The 11,887-nt window shown below is 43.2% G+C and overlaps 1 protein-coding gene across 6 annotated transcripts in view; it reads right to left on the bottom strand.

The window, feature by feature from the left end:
- The window catches only part of BTBD10 (BTB domain containing 10), a 28,582-nt gene extending 22,385 nt beyond the window's left edge, over positions 1-6,197 (bottom strand). For 2 of the 6 annotated variants that reach the window (XM_017824999.1, XM_017824995.1), the window contains exon 1: positions 5,288-5,305. The gene's annotated coding sequence lies outside the window, so the exon portion shown is untranslated. Of the gene's footprint in view, positions 1-5,287; positions 5,306-6,094 lie in introns of those variants that run through there. The other 4 variants (XM_017824994.1, XM_017824998.1, XM_017824996.1 and 1 more) reach the window with 4 other exon arrangements.
- Between the last annotated feature and the right edge of the window lie 5,690 nt (positions 6,198-11,887).

Here is an 11,887-nt window from a genome sequence, read left to right on the forward strand (position 1 = left end):
AAACTGCCCCTTTAGTCATGGAAAATAGAATAACTCTTCTGTCAAATTTAGATTCTCCTAGCTAAATTTAGACCCAAAAGTTTTAGTTACAGCAGAATGGTAGAGAACAAGCAGCTTGAAAATGTTGGTTGCATAGGAGTTTTTCCTTCATGTTCAGGTCTAACCAACAAAACAGATTTTATACAAAGTATACAATCTCCACCACAGGGTTGGGTCTTTCTCCTGTTACAGTTTCTATAATTAAACACATTTTGATTGAAAGACTGGCATAGTCAGGTGTCCATATAGAGTCAGGAAAAGGAAAAAAACATTTTATTTAAAATTACAGGAATTCTGTCATGCAAAAAAAAAAAAAGGCAAAAAGCTCAGATAAGCATTTCATGGTGTATTACCTAGAAATTCCGGTTAGCAAAGCACAGTGTGTGTGAGGATATTACACAGAGGTTATAGGATCTACACACATTTATCAGGAGCTTAACAAGGAGAAACCTACAACCTCTGTCAGAACAGAAAAAGCATTGTTAAGGAGACAAAGGGAAGGAAGGCTGGTTTATAAACCCAGTTGTGAGTTACCCCAGCAGCAGTCATTCCAGCTTAGGTGCAGGATGATGGACACAGGCAACACAAAGATAGAGACAGCTTTTATCCCGAGTTGAAGTGAATTCTGTCCATTGAGTCACTCGAGCAAGATGCACAGTGAGTCCTGCTACTGTGGCAACAACACCGTGGGGGACAAAGAGCCAAGACCAGGAATGTCCCAGAGGATGCCACAGCTGCCCCTGTGCAATCACACCCAGCTCCTGACCACGGCACGGTCCTGCTTCCACTCCCGTTTGCCGAAGCACCACACGGCTCTTCACCAGCTTTTCCTTCTCTCCACAATCTCTCTCTTCCCTTTAAAACCATCTAAAAGACGTTTCACCCCCTCAGGTACAGACCAGAGCAGGTGCCTTGGGCATCCAGCACCCAGTTCTTACTGAATAGACACCAACACTTGAATTTAGCTTTGGTACTGGGAAGGTGTGCAAAGAGCAGCTGTTTTTATGAGAACTGCAGCTGAAAGGCCAATGTAAAGTCACTTCCTTAAACTGTCTCACGCTTTCTATCTTCTCCCCATCTCTCTTACAGTGAAAATTCAGCAGGAGGGTCCAGGTCCACGCACACTTCAAAGAAAAAGCCTGGTTTAGGTCTGCTCAGTTCCTCAATCTCCTTTGCTGTGCAGCTACACTGAAGCCACTACAAACAACAGATGACACAGAAGGACAGAAACAAACAAATGGAACTGCTCCTCATGAACAACAGCATTCCCTTTTCCCAGCTTAAAGCACCCGAGGAACCCCAGCAGCATCACTGATGGAGTACCACACTGGCACACAGCTCAGAAAAGAAGGTAAACAATCCAAGTGTCCAAAGCTACAGCTTGTGAAACCTCTTATTTAGCTCCAAGCATGTCACACTAGGAACAAGAGACAGTCTTCCCTCCATCCTCCACTCCACAATTAACATTTCAACAATCTCAACAATTAACATTTCTCTTAGAAACAATCTGCTGCAACACAGCCAGTTTTTCTCCCTGACCACTGCTGACAGCGCTGCTGTGTGGATTATTAACAAATGTATTGATCGATTTTATTTAAATTTTTAACAATCCTGTAAGACTATAAATAAGGAATTGAATTCTTTTATGTTTTTCTCTATTGAAAATATTTGGGGTTTTTTCAATTAGCAAATGCTTTATACATTATGTACAGTAACTAACTAGTCATCTTGATTCATTTTTAAACAATTCTGCAAAACCACTGTTTTTCTGCAATAGAAAAGAATGTTTCAACTGTGGTTTAATTTTCTCTTTTTTTTTTTTTTTCTCAAGGCGTGGATTCACAGTGGGGGGGATAAACAAAGCATGTTTTCAGGACACATTCTGACCTTGGGTGTAAAGAAACCCAAAAACTAAAAAAAAAAAAACCAACTGCAAGAGTGCATGACCACAAATATTATTCAATGCCTTCCACGAAATCAAGGAACTGCATCTGAAATGTTGGTAAAGGGGAAAAGGCACTGGGAACACAGGAAATACAGAATCAAATCCAAATACCCTCAGTAGATTACACAACACTGGCATGTTGGGCCAAATGATTGCCATCCTAATTAGCTAACAAGCAATTCTCCAGGTGTAAAGAATGATTTCATACCCTTCTGCAGAAAGCTAATGCTCCAGAGAATCCTCACAAGGAATTATAGGAAATCAGGAAGCAGACTCTAATTTTCAAAGCTTTCAACATAAACAGCTAGAACACTTCAGATTTGCTAACATCAACTTGAAGCCAGAATCATCACTAATTTATGAAAGTTGTAGGCTACTGAAATACAAGGGAATTTTAAAGACAGACACCCAGTGGGTTTGAAAAGCTAAAAGTCGATGTGGTAGAACCACTCTAGGCACTGAAAAATAGAGTAATTAATGTGTTTACACCACTACTTGAAGAGCTCATGAAAAGATGTATCCTACACTATCCTGTGATAGATGCTGAACAGATTATTTTAAGTGATATCCAAAGCATATTCGGTTCTGTGCCATGGCAAAATACAATGCACAAAAGAGGCACAGCAGATTAAGCAAGATTTAGACAACATCAGATGCTGGACAGAAGTGGACACATACTTTGGCGAGATGCAGGACTTGCAGTTTTCAAGGTACTGCAGGTTAGGGGAGGCTGGAGAAGGCTCTTTGTAAATCTTTGAGGAAAGAAGCAAAGCTAATCTCAACCAGTATCAACACATTTCCAGCCAGCCACACGATGTTTGTTGAGAATATTGTGGGCTGCAAAGCTCTGGAGTCTTACTAAGAAAGATGATTAAAATATCCTGAATTTCTTCTGGCCACCAGCTCATCAGGTAGAACAAAGAACTGATTGCTCCAGCTGTCAGTACTGAAGACAACATTCAAATAATGAACACATAGCACTTCAGGCATCTACTCAGCTCTAAGCTTTGGTCAGAAGCATTTCCCAAAGCAGGGCAGGTTTCAGAAGCTTGTCTGCTCTAACCTGCCCCTTCAGCAAAATCCACTGTAAAGGTGAACCAGGATAATCAGAAAGCTCCAGCAGACAAGTAACGAGGTAGGACAAAACCTGGCATTAGTTGTGACAGAGAAACTCAGATTAAATATTTAGACTTTCTGTAAGGGGTGACAGCCTGCTGTTCGCTGCCTCTAGTCATCAAAGCACAAAAGCAGCACCAACAAAAAGGAACTTACAAGTCAGATTCCCTGGGAATGCAAGCACAGTGACATTGCATCCTAATTAAAAAATGCAGTTCAAAGGACATATGCTCATAATGCAAACACCACATATCATGGAAATCCATACCTGTCAAGTGAGCTTCTTGCAAAGCAGTGCAGAGATCAGTCACAATTCAGCCACACAAAGTAGCTTTATAAATTACCATCACTGAAATGTTACCAAACTGACACTGATTAAAGCACAGCTAAGAGACATCCTTTGCAATACAGTCTCAACATTAACATAGCAGGTCAGGATTGAAGCTTCTCTTAATGAGCAAATAAAAAGGAAAAAAAAAATAGAGTAGTCACAGGAAGCTGATGATATTCCTAACTATAGAACCATAAACAACAGATATCCAGTGACTATCCTGCAAGATTTAACTTTATAATTCCCAAAGGGAACATGATGATAAAACAGCTATTTGACATTGGAAGACTGAAAAGCAAGAGGCAGATGACTCCCAACTCCCCCTCTGTACTAGGATTCACCGTGTGAAATCTGCCAAGGTCTGCCCACAAAAAGCTCAGTGGGTTGAGCAACTTCTCCCACCAATTCTCCAAGCAGAATCCTGGCTATCACTGCAGGAAAGAGGAGCAGAACCCAACTCCTTGCCACTACTGCTGGCCCCACGGCCTGTGGGCCAGCAATACACAGAGCAGACAGACACAGGGCTTCCTCACACTCAGCACCAGGGATGAGATGAAGAGGATCAGAGCATCAAACAGATTTCCTGAAGAAATAAGTGAAGTCTATACCTGTGGCTGCACCCAGCAGTAACAACACACCTCAGTGAGCAAGAAAATTCTCACACAGTTTTTCACATCTGAAATGAATTATAAATTAGCTTCTGATCTTATACATATAAAGATACGTACTTTTATTGATAAGCAAGAGCACCAGGCCAAGATTTGAACAACACTGCTAAAGCAAAGCTGTGCTGAAAGAAATTGGCTCATAATGAGCTTTTGATTTCTGTGTGTGCACACAGGACAAAGGAGCCCCAGCCTCAAGAACACAAGCTATGAAAACACACAGTTTATAACAAAGTGACAGAAAAACCAACAGGGATGACATCTGTTACTAATTTAACAAGTCATATCATCCACACATCAGCTGTTCACCATTTGCAAGAGCAATTGTGCCTTAAAGGAAAACTGGGCTTCAAGAAGGAATCTAATGTGTGATATGAGAGCTGCTCCACCTTGTTGTCCTTCTTAACCCCCACCTTCCCTGGCATTAACACACTGGGCAAAAGCACCTACACAAATGTGCTGGAAACACATCCAAGAGCAGCCTCAGACAGCACCATTGGCACAGACAAGATGTACAACGAGGTTTTGAGACAGAAATGGCACGAATTAAGAGGGAATATTCAAACGTTGTTGGCAGGAAATCTGTGTGTCTTAAAAAGAAAATCTCTGATACCTTGCAAGAGACCCAGTCAAAGTCACACTGACAGACCTGCAGGATGCACACAGTGGAACATCTTCCTTAATTACAGAGCAATGGAGAAAGGAAGGGGAAAAAAAAATCAAGCAGTTCCTTTTGACTGTACTCGTGCTCAAGCTACAGGAATTCAAGGCAACCTACACACGATGATGCAGAGGCACGTTTTTTTAGCTCACATAAAAGATAACAGATGTGAACTATCAGCTTATGGACTGTGAATAGTGTGATAGCTGATGACTGGGATTGTATTTCTGGGACATCTAATTCAATAGGAAACCCAGGAGAGAGAGAGGGAGTGTATTCCAGGGAAAGGATCAACAAAGCTGAAGGAAGAGAGGTAAGTACTCTTTAAATGAATCACAGCAGATGATTCACAAGGAATACAGGCAAACAGAAGTGAGGAGAACACCAAGGACAGTCAAAAAGGCTACTGAGAAACCAGATTTTAAGCATGTACTCAAATTTGTAAGAGGCAGCCAACAACAAAGAACAAAAAGATACAATGCTCAACCACTACTTCGGACAAAGAAGCCCCACAAGTGACAGGAACAAACCTGGGAGAGGTCTATGATGGAGCTGGATCCCAGTTCTGAAAGAAAAGAGTTCTAAAGTGACACAGTGGATGGGATCAGAGATAAACAGGAAAAAGATGCAGAAGCAATAGCTAGAAACAAAAGTGAATTTAAAGGAAAAAAAAAGAAACAGGCAACTGCAACACATAATTGTGCTATGACAGATTTATCACACAAGCAATTGGTATTTTCTGCAAATAAAACATGCTGACGTAGAAAAAAAAATATGACAAAGATACCGAACTCATTACGAAATCGTTTGAGTGGGTAAATCACTGCTCATGGATTATGTAAAATAAGTGTGCTCGGGAATTATACGACGGCTGTCAGGCAGTCCTGAGCAACGAAACTGCCTCTGCACAGGCCTCGCAGTGAAGGCAGGTCCTACCAGTAAACGATACATGACGAAAAGCATCAATTTAAGCCGCGTCCAGCGCGCTCATTGACCCCTCACGGATCGGAGCGGCCGCGGGGGCTGAGGGGTGGAGGGGGCGGGTAAATCCGTCTGCGGCGTTTCTGGGGTGAAAAACCTTCAGCACGCGGTCAGCGAGGCTGCCCGGGGAGGTCGCGGGGTCTCCCCCTCTGGAGACATCCCGGACCCACCTGGACGCGCTCCTGTGCCACCTGCTCCGGCCGGCCCTGCCCGGGCGGGGGGTTCGGGCAGGGGGACTGCCTTCCGACCCTGCGGGTTCTGTGGTTCTGCGGCAGGGGTTCCCCGCGGCGAAGGGTCCCACACGCCCCGGCTGTGCCCCCTCAGCCACCCCCTCCCTCCCTCCCTCGCTCACTCACCGGCCGAGCCGCGTCCGCTCCCGCCGCCCCGCCAGGCCCGGCGCACCCGCCGCCACCTCTCGCGAGAGCCGCCCCCGTTGCCGCGGAGGAGGCGCCGGCGGAGGCGCCCGGATCTCGCGAGAGCCGCGGGACGCCGTTGCCAAGGGAGCGGCGCGCGGCACTCCCTGAGGGGGCGGGGTGGGGGGGAAGAGAAGTGGGAGAATAAACTCCCGCGTGGATAAAAACCGACAGGGGAAAAAAAAAAAACCACAACAAAACAACCGACACAACAAAACAAACACCGGACGAGTGAAACGTTAACAAAGCACAAATCACCGCAAACAGGAACAGAATAAAACACACTGATAGAAACGTGATAAATCCTCCCCGCCGAGCGTAGGGGGCGGCCGGNTACAGGAATTCTGTCATGCAAAAAAAAAAAAAAAGGCAAAAAGCTCAGATAAGCATTTCATGGTGTATTACCTAGAAATTCCGGTTAGCAAAGCACAGTGTGTGTGAGGATATTACACAGAGGTTATAGGATCTACACACATTTATCAGGAGCTTAACAAGGAGAAACCTACAACCTCTGTCAGAACAGAAAAAGCATTGTTAAGGAGACAAAGGGAAGGAAGGCTGGTTTATAAACCCAGTTGTGAGTTACCCCAGCAGCAGTCATTCCAGCTTAGGTGCAGGATGATGGACACAGGCAACACAAAGATAGAGACAGCTTTTATCCCGAGTTGAAGTGAATTCTGTCCATTGAGTCACTCGAGCAAGATGCACAGTGAGTCCTGCTACTGTGGCAACAACACCGTGGGGGACAAAGAGCCAAGACCAGGAATGTCCCAGAGGATGCCACAGCTGCCCCTGTGCAATCACACCCAGCTCCTGACCACGGCACGGTCCTGCTTCCACTCCCGTTTGCCGAAGCACCACACGGCTCTTCACCAGCTTTTCCTTCTCTCCACAATCTCTCTCTTCCCTTTAAAACCATCTAAAAGACGTTTCACCCCCTCAGGTACAGACCAGAGCAGGTGCCTTGGGCATCCAGCACCCAGTTCTTACTGAATAGACACCAACACTTGAATTTAGCTTTGGTACTGGGAAGGTGTGCAAAGAGCAGCTGTTTTTATGAGAACTGCAGCTGAAAGGCCAATGTAAAGTCACTTCCTTAAACTGTCTCACGCTTTCTATCTTCTCCCCATCTCTCTTACAGTGAAAATTCAGCAGGAGGGTCCAGGTCCACGCACACTTCAAAGAAAAAGCCTGGTTTAGGTCTGCTCAGTTCCTCAATCTCCTTTGCTGTGCAGCTACACTGAAGCCACTACAAACAACAGATGACACAGAAGGACAGAAACAAACAAATGGAACTGCTCCTCATGAACAACAGCATTCCCTTTTCCCAGCTTAAAGCACCCGAGGAACCCCAGCAGCATCACTGATGGAGTACCACACTGGCACACAGCTCAGAAAAGAAGGTAAACAATCCAAGTGTCCAAAGCTACAGCTTGTGAAACCTCTTATTTAGCTCCAAGCATGTCACACTAGGAACAAGAGACAGTCTTCCCTCCATCCTCCACTCCACAATTAACATTTCAACAATCTCAACAATTAACATTTCTCTTAGAAACAATCTGCTGCAACACAGCCAGTTTTTCTCCCTGACCACTGCTGACAGCGCTGCTGTGTGGATTATTAACAAATGTATTGATCGATTTTATTTAAATTTTTAACAATCCTGTAAGACTATAAATAAGGAATTGAATTCTTTTATGTTTTTCTCTATTGAAAATATTTGGGGTTTTTTCAATTAGCAAATGCTTTATACATTATGTACAGTAACTAACTAGTCATCTTGATTCATTTTTAAACAATTCTGCAAAACCACTGTTTTTCTGCAATAGAAAAGAATGTTTCAACTGTGGTTTAATTTTCTCTTTTTTTTTTTTTTTCTCAAGGCGTGGATTCACAGTGGGGGGGATAAACAAAGCATGTTTTCAGGACACATTCTGACCTTGGGTGTAAAGAAACCCAAAAACTAAAAAAAAAAAAACCAACTGCAAGAGTGCATGACCACAAATATTATTCAATGCCTTCCACGAAATCAAGGAACTGCATCTGAAATGTTGGTAAAGGGGAAAAGGCACTGGGAACACAGGAAATACAGAATCAAATCCAAATACCCTCAGTAGATTACACAACACTGGCATGTTGGGCCAAATGATTGCCATCCTAATTAGCTAACAAGCAATTCTCCAGGTGTAAAGAATGATTTCATACCCTTCTGCAGAAAGCTAATGCTCCAGAGAATCCTCACAAGGAATTATAGGAAATCAGGAAGCAGACTCTAATTTTCAAAGCTTTCAACATAAACAGCTAGAACACTTCAGATTTGCTAACATCAACTTGAAGCCAGAATCATCACTAATTTATGAAAGTTGTAGGCTACTGAAATACAAGGGAATTTTAAAGACAGACACCCAGTGGGTTTGAAAAGCTAAAAGTCGATGTGGTAGAACCACTCTAGGCACTGAAAAATAGAGTAATTAATGTGTTTACACCACTACTTGAAGAGCTCATGAAAAGATGTATCCTACACTATCCTGTGATAGATGCTGAACAGATTATTTTAAGTGATATCCAAAGCATATTCGGTTCTGTGCCATGGCAAAATACAATGCACAAAAGAGGCACAGCAGATTAAGCAAGATTTAGACAACATCAGATGCTGGACAGAAGTGGACACATACTTTGGCGAGATGCAGGACTTGCAGTTTTCAAGGTACTGCAGGTTAGGGGAGGCTGGAGAAGGCTCTTTGTAAATCTTTGAGGAAAGAAGCAAAGCTAATCTCAACCAGTATCAACACATTTCCAGCCAGCCACACGATGTTTGTTGAGAATATTGTGGGCTGCAAAGCTCTGGAGTCTTACTAAGAAAGATGATTAAAATATCCTGAATTTCTTCTGGCCACCAGCTCATCAGGTAGAACAAAGAACTGATTGCTCCAGCTGTCAGTACTGAAGACAACATTCAAATAATGAACACATAGCACTTCAGGCATCTACTCAGCTCTAAGCTTTGGTCAGAAGCATTTCCCAAAGCAGGGCAGGTTTCAGAAGCTTGTCTGCTCTAACCTGCCCCTTCAGCAAAATCCACTGTAAAGGTGAACCAGGATAATCAGAAAGCTCCAGCAGACAAGTAACGAGGTAGGACAAAACCTGGCATTAGTTGTGACAGAGAAACTCAGATTAAATATTTAGACTTTCTGTAAGGGGTGACAGCCTGCTGTTCGCTGCCTCTAGTCATCAAAGCACAAAAGCAGCACCAACAAAAAGGAACTTACAAGTCAGATTCCCTGGGAATGCAAGCACAGTGACATTGCATCCTAATTAAAAAATGCAGTTCAAAGGACATATGCTCATAATGCAAACACCACATATCATGGAAATCCATACCTGTCAAGTGAGCTTCTTGCAAAGCAGTGCAGAGATCAGTCACAATTCAGCCACACAAAGTAGCTTTATAAATTACCATCACTGAAATGTTACCAAACTGACACTGATTAAAGCACAGCTAAGAGACATCCTTTGCAATACAGTCTCAACATTAACATAGCAGGTCAGGATTGAAGCTTCTCTTAATGAGCAAATAAAAAGGAAAAAAAAAATAGAGTAGTCACAGGAAGCTGATGATATTCCTAACTATAGAACCATAAACAACAGATATCCAGTGACTATCCTGCAAGATTTAACTTTATAATTCCCAAAGGGAACATGATGATAAAACAGCTATTTGACATTGGAAGACTGAAAAGCAAGAGGCAGATGACTCCCAACTCCCCCTCTGTACTAGGATTCACCGTGTGAAATCTGCCAAGGTCTGCCCACAAAAAGCTCAGTGGGTTGAGCAACTTCTCCCACCAATTCTCCAAGCAGAATCCTGGCTATCACTGCAGGAAAGAGGAGCAGAACCCAACTCCTTGCCACTACTGCTGGCCCCACGGCCTGTGGGCCAGCAATACACAGAGCAGACAGACACAGGGCTTCCTCACACTCAGCACCAGGGATGAGATGAAGAGGATCAGAGCATCAAACAGATTTCCTGAAGAAATAAGTGAAGTCTATACCTGTGGCTGCACCCAGCAGTAACAACACACCTCAGTGAGCAAGAAAATTCTCACACAGTTTTTCACATCTGAAATGAATTATAAATTAGCTTCTGATCTTATACATATAAAGATACGTACTTTTATTGATAAGCAAGAGCACCAGGCCAAGATTTGAACAACACTGCTAAAGCAAAGCTGTGCTGAAAGAAATTGGCTCATAATGAGCTTTTGATTTCTGTGTGTGCACACAGGACAAAGGAGCCCCAGCCTCAAGAACACAAGCTATGAAAACACACAGTTTATAACAAAGTGACAGAAAAACCAACAGGGATGACATCTGTTACTAATTTAACAAGTCATATCATCCACACATCAGCTGTTCACCATTTGCAAGAGCAATTGTGCCTTAAAGGAAAACTGGGCTTCAAGAAGGAATCTAATGTGTGATATGAGAGCTGCTCCACCTTGTTGTCCTTCTTAACCCCCACCTTCCCTGGCATTAACACACTGGGCAAAAGCACCTACACAAATGTGCTGGAAACACATCCAAGAGCAGCCTCAGACAGCACCATTGGCACAGACAAGATGTACAACGAGGTTTTGAGACAGAAATGGCACGAATTAAGAGGGAATATTCAAACGTTGTTGGCAGGAAATCTGTGTGTCTTAAAAAGAAAATCTCTGATACCTTGCAAGAGACCCAGTCAAAGTCACACTGACAGACCTGCAGGATGCACACAGTGGAACATCTTCCTTAATTACAGAGCAATGGAGAAAGGAAGGGGAAAAAAAAATCAAGCAGTTCCTTTTGACTGTACTCGTGCTCAAGCTACAGGAATTCAAGGCAACCTACACACGATGATGCAGAGGCACGTTTTTTTAGCTCACATAAAAGATAACAGATGTGAACTATCAGCTTATGGACTGTGAATAGTGTGATAGCTGATGACTGGGATTGTATTTCTGGGACATCTAATTCAATAGGAAACCCAGGAGAGAGAGAGGGAGTGTATTCCAGGGAAAGGATCAACAAAGCTGAAGGAAGAGAGGTAAGTACTCTTTAAATGAATCACAGCAGATGATTCACAAGGAATACAGGCAAACAGAAGTGAGGAGAACACCAAGGACAGTCAAAAAGGCTACTGAGAAACCAGATTTTAAGCATGTACTCAAATTTGTAAGAGGCAGCCAACAACAAAGAACAAAAAGATACAATGCTCAACCACTACTTCGGACAAAGAAGCCCCACAAGTGACAGGAACAAACCTGGGAGAGGTCTATGATGGAGCTGGATCCCAGTTCTGAAAGAAAAGAGTTCTAAAGTGACACAGTGGATGGGATCAGAGATAAACAGGAAAAAGATGCAGAAGCAATAGCTAGAAACAAAAGTGAATTTAAAGGAAAAAAAAAGAAACAGGCAACTGCAACACATAATTGTGCTATGACAGATTTATCACACAAGCAATTGGTATTTTCTGCAAATAAAACATGCTGACGTAGAAAAAAAAATATGACAAAGATACCGAACTCATTACGAAATCGTTTGAGTGGGTAAATCACTGCTCATGGATTATGTAAAATAAGTGTGCTCGGGAATTATACGACGGCTGTCAGGCAGTCCTGAGCAACGAAACTGCCTCTGCACAGGCCTCGCAGTGAAGGCAGGTCCTACCAGTAAACGATACATGACGAAAAGCATCAA

Source organism: Lepidothrix coronata, unplaced genomic scaffold, assembly GCF_001604755.1.
Source record: "Lepidothrix coronata isolate B3197 unplaced genomic scaffold, Lepidothrix_coronata-1.0 Scaffold115, whole genome shotgun sequence".
NCBI classification, from domain to species: Eukaryota; Metazoa; Chordata; class Aves; order Passeriformes; family Pipridae; genus Lepidothrix; species Lepidothrix coronata.